Source organism: Catharus ustulatus, chromosome Z (genome assembly GCF_009819885.2).
Source record: "Catharus ustulatus isolate bCatUst1 chromosome Z, bCatUst1.pri.v2, whole genome shotgun sequence".
NCBI classification, from domain to species: domain Eukaryota; kingdom Metazoa; phylum Chordata; class Aves; order Passeriformes; family Turdidae; genus Catharus; species Catharus ustulatus.
This window is the reverse complement of record NC_046262.2, coordinates 30,442,916-30,456,528: the sequence shown is the minus strand read 5'-3', so window position 1 is coordinate 30,456,528 and position 13,613 is coordinate 30,442,916. Positions and strand designations below refer to the sequence as shown.

The following is a 13,613-nucleotide window of genomic DNA, read 5'->3' as shown; positions in this document are numbered from 1 at the left end:
TTACAACAACAAAAAAAGCTGTTTTCTGATAGTCATACAGCTCTTTGTCTTTCCTTTTTCCCATTGTTTTTTGTCCTGTCAGTGAACATCAAAAAAACCAGCCTGACTCCATCTTTGCATGTTGCATTCATTTGTTTATAAGTGTTGATGAATTTTCCCTTGAGTCTTCTTCTTTCTAGACTAAACAATTCTACCTCTCCCAGCCTTACCCCAAAGAAAGATCACAGAATTATAGGCACATTGAATGGTTCAGGATTGGAAGGGACCTTAAAGATCTTCTAGATCCAACCCCCTTTCCTGGGTGTCCTTCCATTAGACCAGCTATGCACAGCCCCACCCAGCCTAGCCTAGTACCCTTTCACAGATGGGGAGTCCACAACCTCTTTGGACAACATATTCTTTCTTAACATCTGACCTAAATGTACACTCTTTCAACTTAAGGCCATTACTCCTTGGCCTATTTCTACATGCCCTGGTCAAATGTCCATCTCCAGCCCTCTTGAAGTCTCCTTCAGATACTGGAAGGTGCTGCAAATTCTCCCCAAAGCCTTTTTTTCTCTGGACTGAGCAACTCCAATTCTCTCAGCCCATTTTCATCGAAGAGATGTTTCAGCCCTGTGGTTCTCTTCAGGACTTGTTCCAACAGGTCCACATCTTTCTTTTGCTGGGCACCCCAGACTCAGACACAGCACTCCAGGTGGGGTCTCAGAAGATCAAAGTAAAGGGGGACAATCATCTCCCCTGACCTGCTGGGAACACCACTTTTGGCATTGCCCAGGCTGAAGCTGGCTTTCTGAGCTGCAAGTGCACATTACTGGACTGTGTTTTCCTTCTCATCAACCAGTGCTCCTAAATCTTTCTCCTTTTAATCCATTCTCCACACAACCTGTACTTATGCTTGGGTTTCCCCAGTCAGGATACAGGATCTTGCATTTGGCCTTGTTGAACATCGCGAAGCTCACCTCCTAAGCTTGACTGCTAGTGAGAAAGAGCTAAATGTGTATGTTGAATGGATAACTGTATGGTAGAGGTTTTCATAGGTCTGTGATATGTGAAGAGATGACTTTATTATTGAAAAGGCAACAGTTCTGTTTTCATATGGCTAAGGTAATTTACCAAATGCCATTCTGTTGGTGCAAGTACTGTAGGTTTTGGTGATATGCTTGGTGTATTTAAAGAGCTAATGGAGTAACTTCTGTTATGAAATGGTATTTTGTACAAAAAGTAGTACATTGAAAAAAGATTGGTCTAGTGCAGTGACAAACAAGAAAGTGTTTATGACTAAGACAATGTGTTTGGAACACAATTGTTTCATAACCACTTCAATCAAGTACAGATCATTTTAATATAAATAATTGTGTATGACTGTGATTTATATTCTTTTACATCAGAGTTACTCTCGAAATTCCACTTTGTTTTGCTTCTTTTCAGTGATTACTGTTTGCAGAAGTTATTTATCATCAGTGTATTTAATTTTTCTGTTTCTTGAACCCTTCAGAATTTATTGGTGTTACTGTAGAAAAGTAAATAAAACATGTTTGATTTTCTGTTTCAGGGAAATCTTGAAGGGTCTTACACTTTTGATCCTCCAGTCATTAACTGTGCTATGAGAACATTCTGGTGAGGCGGTAAGTTGGTGTAGATCTATTACTTTGATCAACTGAGTTGTCATTTCAGATTTAACTTCTATAACAATGTCCTTTAGTGTCCATCTTGTCAGGCTCTCTTGGCAAATTTCCAAAACTGTAAATCTGTGATTGATTTTATATTTAGGAAGTCTGAATCACAGAGGCATCAGATTAATTCTGTATTTACAGATCAACTTTATATCATATGAACAGAGCAGTTGATTCCTACACACTCAAAATTCTTATTCTCCAGAAATCCTAGGTTCCTACACATCTGGAAATCTGGGTGCAGTAATTTCACAATTATAAACCGCACCTGATTATAAGCCACACCTCTGGGTGTTGGCAAATTTTCATTCCTTGTCCATATATAAACCGCACCGGATTATAAACCACACTTTCATTCGCAGAGAGGATCTGCGTGCAACTTTCACAAAGTTGCCAATTAGTAACAGAATTGTGGGATCACAGGGTTTACTGGCTCAGCTCAGGGCCGTGTGGGCTCGGCTCGGCGCTGCCCCTCGCAGCTTGGCGCTGCCGCAGGGACGCTCCCCATAGTGGCTTGGCTCCTGCCCTCCCCACGCAGCTCCTGCTGGCCAGGGCTACCCGCAGCCGCCTGCTCCAGCCCCTCCTCGCGGCTCGGCTCATGGCTCACACTTCCGGGTTGGCAAATTTCTGACTTTCATCCATATATTGGCTACTCCAGATTATAAGCGCACTTCCGGATTGGGACCAAAATTTTAGTCAAAGGTGTGCGGCTTATGATCATGAAATTAGTTTAGTAGAGCACAAGTCATTCAGGAATGTTAGATATTTTCAGGTTTCCAAATCTCAGTAATCTATTTATCAACTACTTGTCGGACTTCTTCCAGAATATTCCATATCCAAACTCATATGAGTATGATGAAACTCTAAAGGCTTTTCTTTTACTGGCTGCAGAGAAGGCTTACAGATTTAAGAGGTCACTGCAACCTGTCAATTTTCCTGGATAAGCAACTTTTACAAAGCTCTAATAAATTACAGTAATTTCACGATTATAAGCCACACCATTTTGACTAAAATTTTGGTCCGAACCCAGAAGTGCGGCATATACTCTGGAGCAGCCAATATATGAACGAGGTTCAGAAATTTGCCAACCCAGAAGTGCGAGCCCGCAGAAGCCGCTTGCCAAGCTGAGTCCTCACAGCCCCGGCGGCGGCAGGACAGCGCCGGGCCGAGCCCGGACGGCCCCAAGCCAACCAGTAAACCCTGTGATCTCGCAATTCTGTTACTAATTGGCAACTTTGTGAAAGATGCACGCAGATCCTTGCTGCGAACGAAAGTCTTATAATCCGGTGCGGTTTATATATGGACAAAGAATGAAATGTTGCCGACACCTGGAAGTGTGGCTTATAGTCAGGTGTGGCTTATAATTGTGAAATTTCTGTACATCATAGCTTCTGCTGGTCTTAGAAACCTCTAGTAAACTATGTATAATATCTAACAGAGAATTTTCATTTGAAATAGGCTTATTTTTAATTTTTGTATTTAAATATCAAGAGGAGACAACAGAAACAATGGTTACTTACTTCTAGGTGTTAATAAAGTTCTGAATTCATTGAAGGGCCTAATGACTGTGAGTCATTGTTTCAGACACAATTGCCTCTCAGCCTTAATATACCATGCTCATTGTTGGTTTTTTTTTTTTAGTCAAAGTTTGTGCTACTGCTGGAGCTTGAGTGCTGGGAAAAAAACCCCAAAACGTCATTTTTTTAATGAAACACCATGTGGGTTTTGCTAAGCTGGATACCATGTGCGAGAATAGTTTTACAATTCTGGTTATATGTAATTGTTATACGAATAAGATTTATGTCCCGGAACTTAATGAGTGCAAGAAAACCTTTCAAAACTCTAGATCCTAAGAAAAATAAAGTTGTATGTTATTTCATATTCTAAAGACACAGAAATGGTCATTACATTTTGTATATCAATTGCAGAGGTAAGACCACTTGATGCAGCATAGATTTTTATTCTCTGCTCTCTTGTTGTTGATACATGGAGAATTTGCAAAGTAAACAAGAATTTTTTTTTCTAATTTTAGTGTATGAAGTCCACTCAACATAAATCTGTTACTTTTAAACCACACAGATATTTCTTCTTATCAGTCCTCTGAGTGACATTTTCTTTGTGCTATCATTGAAGTATAATGTCACTAACTACACTGTTGTTCAAAAGAAGTGATACCACACAAGCAGTGTCTGTTTATTGGAGTGAATACCAACAATGAAATTCCATTTTGATGCAAAGTTTCCTTTTCAAAGATTTTTTTTCCTTGCCTTTGAGAATGGGCAACAGATTGAAGTGTGATCTAAATAATGTAATTTGGTCATTCTGTTATCTCATTTTCTTTGCTAAAATATAACTTACTTTTATTGTAAGCAATAAAATTATCACCTTGTGGTGTTGTTTCCTACTGTAAAAAGATAAGGAGTTCAGATGCAGTAATGTACCCATTCTCAGAACAAATTCACATTCCAAAGTAAAATCTAATAAATATGTATCTAATTTATTTCTGCAGACTCTTTCACCAGTATGTGGGGTTTTTTTTAAATAAATTTGAACTATTTTTTAATATTTATATTTCACAGTTAAAGAATTCTTGATTGTCTGTGGCTAGATTCCCACATCTTCAAAATTGTAAATCTGGAATAAATGCAATTTTCTAGCCTGAAATCATGTCACTTTATCAAATGTAACACATTTCCTTGAAGGAATTAATATCAATGGAAAAACGATGGGAAATCAAAAATGGGGAAAAAATACCCTGCCAAAGTTACAACAAAGTTTCAGTGGTTTAATATTTGTGTTAGTTTAAGAATTCTGTATTTGTGGCATAGGTATATAACAATATACAATTTTTTAACTTCCATTCATTTTCATTTCAGATGTTATGAAAAAAACATAAATCCAAATTGTGCAAACTATCTCTTACAGAAAGTATTCTAGCAAAACTTCATAATCATAGAAATGCCTGCTGAAAATTGATTACACGTTGCTTCTTTTATGTATTGGTTTCTTTTAAACAGAAATTCAGTGCTTTGTTTTCCTCTGCTTGGTGAGCACAGTTTCAGCCCTGAAAATGTCAACATAAAATTCTCCTTAAGGGTGAAATTTTGATAGCCCAGAAATATAAAGCATGTCCCTCAGACTTCATTGTGTCTCAGATTCCGTATTTAAACTTGGATGAACAGAGATATGTCTGAAGCACTTTTACAATAATTAAGATACATGCAAGAGGAGACAATATGTCTTCATTATTTAGAACTAATTTGTTGAGATTTATGAAAAAGGTGAAAACTCTAGATACAGACATATAAAATGTGGTCTCTTACTTTTTTGATCATAGACTTAAAGGAGGCAATTATTATTTTTAAGCCTTTTATCATGGAATTCATATTATTGATAAGAATATATGAGTATTAAAATTCTTGACACTGACTATCAGTTCAACAGCTTGGCAAGCTAGAATAAGAATATTCAAGCTTTAACCTCTAGACCATATTATTGAAACAAATTTAGATTTTTTCAGTTTGAACATTCTTTTAGTTAAACAGTTATTTGGCTCGCTGAAATGTGATGATAGAATGACTTCAAATGGTGAGGATAAAAAACTACATTACAAAAATATTGCATGTTGTGACAATAGCTCACATCTCGCAATCACAACAGAAAGCTGAAAGATCAGACATCTATGCAGAGTCAACTGCATCTAAAATTAATAAACAGTTTTAAGTCTTGTGGCTCAAGATGGATGAGGAACCCTGGGAAAAAAATGAACACTCCCATACCCAGGAAGTACTGTAGCTGTGGTTAAAAAATTTGATTCATTTAGCTACTTATCATCAGCACAAAATTCACCTAATCACTTAACCAATCTTAATATTATGAAAAATGTACCACCTTTTTGGATAAAAGTCTATACTGACGTAAAAATATTCTTACTGAAACAGAATAACATAAGGCAAAGAGTCATTTCTAATGAAGGAATAGTAAATAAGAAACCAATCTAATGGAATTGCAAAAATCTCAACAGAACAGAACCATTACCAATGAAAATATTTTTGTCCACAAAATTATATATGCTTCAAGCAATTTATTACTTCTGGAGTTCTTTCATTGTGTGGATAGAAACTGGAATAAACAAAACCTTCACGAGCTAGTCAGGCATCTGTTGAAAGCATTTGATTTTTTTTCTTCGTACTCTTTAATTACAGATGATTTGCAGTAAAATGAGAGGGAAAACATTTTTAATCTGTATTTTTCTTTCCAAGAAAATATTGGTATCACTCCCAAATATGCAACATACAGCAAAAAGTAGTGCAAGGAAATATATGGTAATGGCAATATTTCTCAGTATCTGTGTGCTGACCATAGCAGATGAGTCACAAAAAGCAATCTGGAGTTAGAAAACAGAGGTTATAATAATATAATCTGAAAAAAAAAAAAAAAAAGAGAAAATATTGCTTCTTTGCAATTAGAATTTTACTGTTCACAACCAGGTAATTCTGAACTCAGGATCTGTGATCTAATTTTAGCATGTTAGTAGTATTTGCTCTTTTATTTTAAGTCAATTTATTGAGAGACAGAACTTTTTAAAGAACATTTTTAGTACAACCTGTTGTTAAACGTATATATCAATCTTCTATTATAAATATTGTTTGTATACATATATCATATAATCATGAGTTCAAAAATTAGCAAATATATTCACCAATTTTTCCAAAATATTAGGATTACTTAAAAAAAAAGTATTGACTCTTTCATCTTAAAAGCCATTTTAAGATCTTGTTTTGAGAGACTTTATTGCCTGATTTGGGTTCTGTATACTTAAAGATTAATTCATAATTCATAGAGAACACCTTTTTGTCTGAAATGTTTTTTGTGGAATTGGCCAAAACTTTGTGACAAAAGAGGTTATTTTCCCTCCATGTGTTCTTTGGCAGAGAACAATACAGTCTAGAAACATTAAAAAAGACAATACAAAACAACAACAATGAAAGAACCAAATCAAAACAAACAAAAATACCAAAAAACAAACCCACAAAAATCCTCCACCTTATAAAATTCTTATGCTCAATAAATTGGATTTTTTTTTCTGTCGTTGTTCTGGTTTTAACTTTCATATTTATATAATATTAGAATTCTTACATCAAAAAAAAAAGATCTTATTGTCTGAAAGTAACAGTAGCTACATGCAACTGAGTGTAAAATCAGCATCCTTCTAAATCAATTTTTATGCATTTTTGTGTAGTTAATTGATAATCACAGAATCACAGAATGAGTCAGAATCGAAAGGACCTCAGTGGGTCATTTGATCCAACCTCCCTGCTCGAGCAGGGTCATCCTAAAGCACCTTGCACAGGATTGTATCCAGATGGTCCTTCAATATTCTGTGGGAGAGTCTCTACGGCCTTTCTGGGCAATCTCTTTCAGTGTATGGTCACCCACACAGTGAAGCAGCTCTTCCTCAATTCAGGTGGAGCTTCCTGTGCATCAGTTTGTGCCTGTTGCCTCTTGTCCTATTGCTTGGCAACACTGAACAGAGCCTGGCTCCCTCTTCTTATCACTTCCCTTCAGACACTGACAGACATGGACAAGGTCCCCTCTCAGTTGGCTCCTTGAGACTGAACAGGCTCATCCCTGTCAGCCTTTCCTTGTAAGAGGGATGCTCCAGTCCCTTAATCGTCTTTAGAGTCCTCCACTGGACTCTCTCCAGGATCTCTCATGTCTCCCCTGCACTGAGGAGGCCAAAACTGGGCACAGCACTCCATATGTGGCCTCATCAGGCCTGAGTAAAGGGGTAGAATCACCTTCCTTGACCAACTGGTAAGGCTCTTCCTAATGAATTCCAGGATACCATTGGCCTTCTTGGCCTCAAGGTCACACTTCTGGCTCACAGACAGCTTCGTGTCCACCAGGACCCTCAGGTCCTTTTCTGCAGAGCTCCTTCCCAGAAGATGACCTTATAGCCTGTTGCAATTCCCAGTGTTGTTCTTCCTCAGGTGCAAAACTCTCCATTTCCTTTTGCTGAATTTCAGACAGTTCCTCTCTGCCCATCTCCCCACCCTGCCGAGACCCTTCTGAAAGGCTGCACGGCCCTCTGGGCTATCAGCCACTACTCCCAGCTCTGTGCCATCCATGAAACTACTGAGGAGGCATCTGTCCCTTCATCCAAGTTATTGATGCACAAGTCAAACAATACTGGGCCCACCATTGATCCTTGGGGACACCAATAGTGGCAGCCAGACCCTGCACTGCTGGTTACAACCCCCTGGGATCTCCCATTCAGCCAATTCTCAATCCATCTAACTGTCCAATCATCTAATCCACACTTCCTGAGTTTGCCTGGGAGGATGTCGTGAGAGACGGTTTTAAAACGCCTGGCTGAAGTTGATGTAGGCAATATCCACTGTTCTCTCCTCACTCACATTATGAAAGGCAATCAGGTTGTTCAAACATGACTTGTCTTTACTGAATCCATGCTGACTCCTGATCTGCTTCTTACCTTCCATGAATGAGGCCCTCACTCCATCACCTTTTTAAGGATTGAGGTGAGGCTGACTGGGCAGTAGTTTTCTGGGTCCTCCTTTGTGCCCTTTTGGAGGACTTTGGTGATATTTGCTATATTCCAGTCCTCAGGTACCTCTCCTGATCTTCATGAGCTTTTAAAGATGGTCATGAGCATCATCAGAATGTCCAACAGCTCTCTCAGCACTTGTGGATTCATCCCATCAGGGCCCATGGAATTGTGGATATCATATTTTCCTGACACTAACCCAATCCTCTGTGTCCAAGGAGAAGTTTTTCTTCAAACATTCATTTACCCTGGTCTCCTGGGTCAGGGATTCCTGGAGGCTGGTCTTATTGGTTAAGACTGATTCAAAGAAAGCATTCAATAATTCTGCCTTCTCTACATCCTGTTACCAGGGTCTCCTCTCCATTTAACAATGAGTCTATATTCTCTTTTCTTTTGTAATTGATATATTTGAAAAGCCCATTTTGTTATCCTTTGCATTCTTGGCCATATGTCATTCTTGTTGTGCCTTGGCCTTTCTAGTCTTATTTCTACATTGATCACCTCTCTATATTCACTCCAAGTCACCTAACCTCACTTCCATCTCCTGTGTATTTCCTGTTTACTCTTGAAAAATGACAGGAGTTTTTTATCTTGCCCTCTTCGCCTGATTTCTTTCTCATTGGCATGCATGATTCTTGAGCTTGGAGGAAGAGATCCTTGAGAATACAGCGTTTCCCTTGAAGCCCTATTCCCTGCAAGGTCTGATCCTCTGGGATTCTTCCAAGAACCCCAAGAAAGCTAAAGTTATCTCTCCTGAAGTTGATGCCTGTAATCGTACTCGCTGTCCTGATACCTCTTCATTCAATACTGGACTGCACAATCTCATGGTGCTACAGCTGAGGCTGCACGCAACCTTCACATCATCTACAGGGCTTTTCTTGTTTGTAAATAAGTGGTTCAGCAGCACACCATTGCTTTTGGGATCCTTCACTACCTGTGACAGGAAGTTATCATCGATGTTTTCCAGGAACCTGCTGGAAGTGTAATTTATAAGGCATTTCTTTTTTATAGATTAGTACAGTTGATCTTCGTGAAAGTAGTCTTTATCTGTAAAAGATAAAGATAAGACTGAATAATTACCGGGTGATCTAGGACAGTGATAAACTTTCCATAGACAGAGGCTAAAATTCTGTTGTTCCTTGTGCAAGTTATGAAATACAATTTGCAGCTTCTCAAGACAAGACATCCAGAGTAATTTTTTTTTTTTCATTTATCTTTCCAATTTTTAATTCAAATGCACTTTCACTACTTCTATAATGCTCAGTGTTATTATTTTGATTCTTCAGAGCATTGCATCTGTTGAGAATTCATGAACAAGATTGTGCAATTACTTTCCCACATGTTCCTTTTTTGTTATTTCTTGGTCAGATCCTGGGAATAAATGGACTTTCTTTGGAGGAACAAATGTTACTAAATTATCATTTAGACTATGTTTTATATGCACATTTGAAGCAGCCATTTGAGGCAGAACTTTAGCAAAAACAGGCATTCCAAAATAGAATAGCAGGAAAACTACTCACAGTGTTATTGCAGATGTTAAACTGAAACTTTGGTTTAGATTTTTATGTATTGCAATATAAATCTGAACAACCGTATATGAATATGCCATTCTGAAACATAATGCAGAATACTGTGTATTCTTCTCTCTTTATGTTAGTGAATATATAATAAATTTAATCAACTTTTCTGTTTTATAAACCACTCAAAACAAATCTAAGATGACTGATATTTTCACTATTCCTTCAGTAAACACAAATGGCAATGTTGAGTGACCCAATAGCTGACAATGTTAAAGCAATAAGACAAGTCTGTCTTTTTTCTGAAGTCTTGTATGAAAAATCTGCACCTAATATTTTAACAATTGACTTAATATTCAATTCCAAAAAGGCAAAAATCCTTTACTTTTCTTTATCTGCTCTCTCTGTGCTTTCAACATCCTTTGATGGTATAAACAACTATATTTAGTTTCTCTTGTTGAATTCATTATTGTAGTTCTGATTTCCTGTAGTAATATAGATGACAGCTTAGAAGTATAAAAATGCCTTTGTATGGCTCAAAAATAAGAAGGTTGCTGTTACATCTGAATGCTCTGACGTGTTGATGTACTAGAAATCACGAACAGTGGATTTTTCTGTTTTGGAGGGAAGAATAATATCAGTACTTAGCAAAAGTAATTTATTCAAAGTGTTTGTCTTCACATGCTTTCATCTCTACAGGTGAATGGAAATATGTTTCTATAACGAATATGTTTTGATGTAGAAAGTATTTAAATTAATTATGTCACTATGATGTACAACATGACTTGTGTCATGAAATTCACAACCATACTACAAAGCAAGCCCATAGCAGGTTGATGCTATGCCATCGCAACACCTGACTTCTTGCATAGATTTTTAAAATTTATAGTTTCCACATTTTCAATATACAATTATTACTAGTAGAAATTTGAAAATACCTCCAGAATAGAAAATGTTTTATTATAGATACTCCAATACTATTTTTAATTTGCTTAGAAGCCTTTTGAAATTTCTGAATAGAAGCAAAGAATACATTGGCATCAACTTTTTACTTGGATTATTATTTGCATTTTCTTTTTACAGGATCAGATTTCAATTCTTTTCCATATTTGTTCTTTGTGATAATTCATGCCTTAAAGTCTTTCATAAATTTCTTTTGTCTGTGAGAAGTACGGCATCTTGTCAGATATGGTGTTATCTCAAAATATAAAACAAACAAACTAACCAAAACCAAAACCAAACTAAACAAACAAATATAAAACCCCAAAATCCAACCAATCAAAATCAGGCCACCCAAATCAGAAGTTTGGTATACTTATAACAAAATGCCTTTCATGCATAACTTTTATTTTATAGGCATTAGCGTATAGCCTTATGTCCCTGAAAAAAGATGTTCTCAAATTAGGAGAAATTGCTTACAAGATAGGTTAGCAATTATGGTGACAGTTCTAAAACTGGAATACAATAGCACTTTTTTTTTTTTTCAACCCCACAGGTTGAAATGTGTTTGCCTAATTTATTGCGCTGTATTAAACAAAATACAAGATTTATAACTCCAGAAACATGAGAGAAGAATGACTTTGCATGTAGAGTTTTACTCTAAAAATTTTTGTCATTATTTGTGTACCACTTCATATAAGTAGTTCATATGGACTAGTGGAGCCATGAAACAGATTGTTGAAAGCAGACTGACAGGTGCTTACTGTATTTTAATGCTTCTGATAAATCTCGCATTACCCAAATACAGTAAACATAGATTTTTCCCAGTAGTGTACATGCTTTTATGTCTCAATTACCAGATTTAAACTATACATTAGGTTACAAAGGGAAGAGTTGCAGTAATGACAATAGGAAAAAGAATAAGATCTAGGAGAATCAGAAGGCTTATCCTAAATTCATTTTGGTATGTGTTGGAGTTAGAGAGGATTTCACGTGCATTCAATTGCCTTGGTGAATGTCATGTTTCCTCAAATATTTTTTCTTCAGAAATAACATATAAAATTTCCTTTACTTCTATGGCAGGAAATTAGGCAAAACACCATTATAAAGAAGCTATGAAAAATTTTGTCTAATGAAAATAGTGAAAAAAATGGTACATTTGAAGAAAACTGCTGTTTTATTCTCCAAAAATTGTTTCGGACTAGAAGACAGTGATCTATTTCGTGATTCCCTTCTTTGCAACATGATTTAATGACAAAGAGATACCTTAAAAACAAGCAAACAAACAAACCCCCAGAACTCCCTCCTCAGAAATCAGCGCTAAATTATTTTTTAAATAATTCAAGATGAGAACTTAGTTTTCTGGAAATTAATTTCATTTTTTGACATAATGTGTTGGTATACAAATTCAGCTGCCTGGTTGCTTTGTTCTACTTTAATTAGACATTTCCAGAATATCTCTTTAAAACAAAACACAAGACAAGTATTGATGTAACTCCTATAATTCATTGTACAAAGAAGAGGTCTGTATTTCATAGAATCATGGAATGATTTGGGTTGAAATGGACCCTAAATATCACCTAGTTCCAACCCAGTACCACAGACCAGCTTTCTCAGGGCTCCATCCAACCTGACTGTGAACAATTCCAGAAATGGGCATCCACAACTTCTCTGGGGTCCCTGTTGCAGTTCCTCACCAGCCTCACAGTGAAGAATATTTCCCTAATATCTAACCTATACCTCACTCTCTTGAGGTTTGGAGCTATTCCCCCTTCCCTTGTCACTACAAGCTGCTGGAAATAGTTTCTTTCTTGTAGGTTCCCTTCAGGTACTCTACGGCTTCAGTTAGGTCACCCCAAAACCTTCCCTTTTCCAGGCTGAATAATTCTAGTTCTTTCACCCTTTCCTTGTTGAAGTGCTCCATTTTTCTGATCATCTTAGTGGCCTCCTCTGGACTCATTCCAACTGGTCCATGTCCTTCCTATGCCAGGGACCCCAGAGCTGGATGCAGCACTGCAGGTGAGACCTCACAAGGCAAGGTAGGGGGACAGAATCAAATAACCTCCCTTAGCCTTCTGACCACACCACTTTTGATAGAAATAGGCTGCATTCAACAGAACCTCCAAGTCCTCCTCAGCAGGGCTGCTCTCAATCTGTTCACCCTCCTCAGCCTGTGTTGGTACTAGGATTTGCCCAGACTCAAGTGCAGAACCTTGCAAGAAACATTTCTGAACTCATAAGCAACAGCCAAGATTTGCAGAATTCAAGACTGAATTTGAAAGTGTTTTTTCTGATGAAACTATATGAAGCTTTGGCTAAAGAAATAAGACACATATAATAATATTTACCCACATCATCTCATATACAGCTTGTGATTTCTTTTTCTCTAAATGACAAATAATTGTCACAGGTTTTCTAATGCAGAAATATATTTCTAAAGAAGAAATGACTATTAAAACCTTTTCATTGAGACATTTACACTGTGCTACTGTAGGTGACTTTGCTCTAATCCCCTTCCTTTTTTTTGCCTGCTTATTTATATGAGGTAATAACAATAATTATAAAATTTAAGTCAGCAGCTGTTAGCATAGTTTTTGTTGCTGACAAATTCAATTAAAGACATTGCTAGCTAAACCAATCAAGTAACAGGTAGCTAAAAAAGGTCAACTCTAAATTATTGTTTCCCATAATAATTTCCCAAACCATTAAGTTTGTAAAATTAATTTGAAATTGAAACTCATAAAAGTAAATTATGGAGAATGCCTTGCTAGTTTGTGGGTATTCTAGAGCATAAAGCTGTATGCATAATACTCTTCTTATATTGTCCAGGTTGCAGCACAAGTACAGACAGGTTTTGGAAGTATTTGCATTTAAAAAAATCTATTTCCAGGAATGCCTATTCTAGTCAGAAAG

The 13,613-nt window shown here is 36.9% G+C and overlaps 1 protein-coding gene across 48 annotated transcripts in view; it reads left to right on the top strand.

Moving 5' to 3' along the window:
- PTPRD (protein tyrosine phosphatase receptor type D) overlaps nt 1–13,613 on the top strand; it is a 1,216,292-nt gene that overhangs the window by 257,614 nt on the left and 945,065 nt on the right. For all 48 annotated transcript variants that reach the window (XM_033085150.2, XM_033085149.2, XM_033085148.2 and 45 more), the window contains exon 3: nt 1,556–1,628. The gene's annotated coding sequence lies outside the window, so the exon portion shown is untranslated. The remainder of the gene's footprint in view (nt 1–1,555; nt 1,629–13,613) is intronic.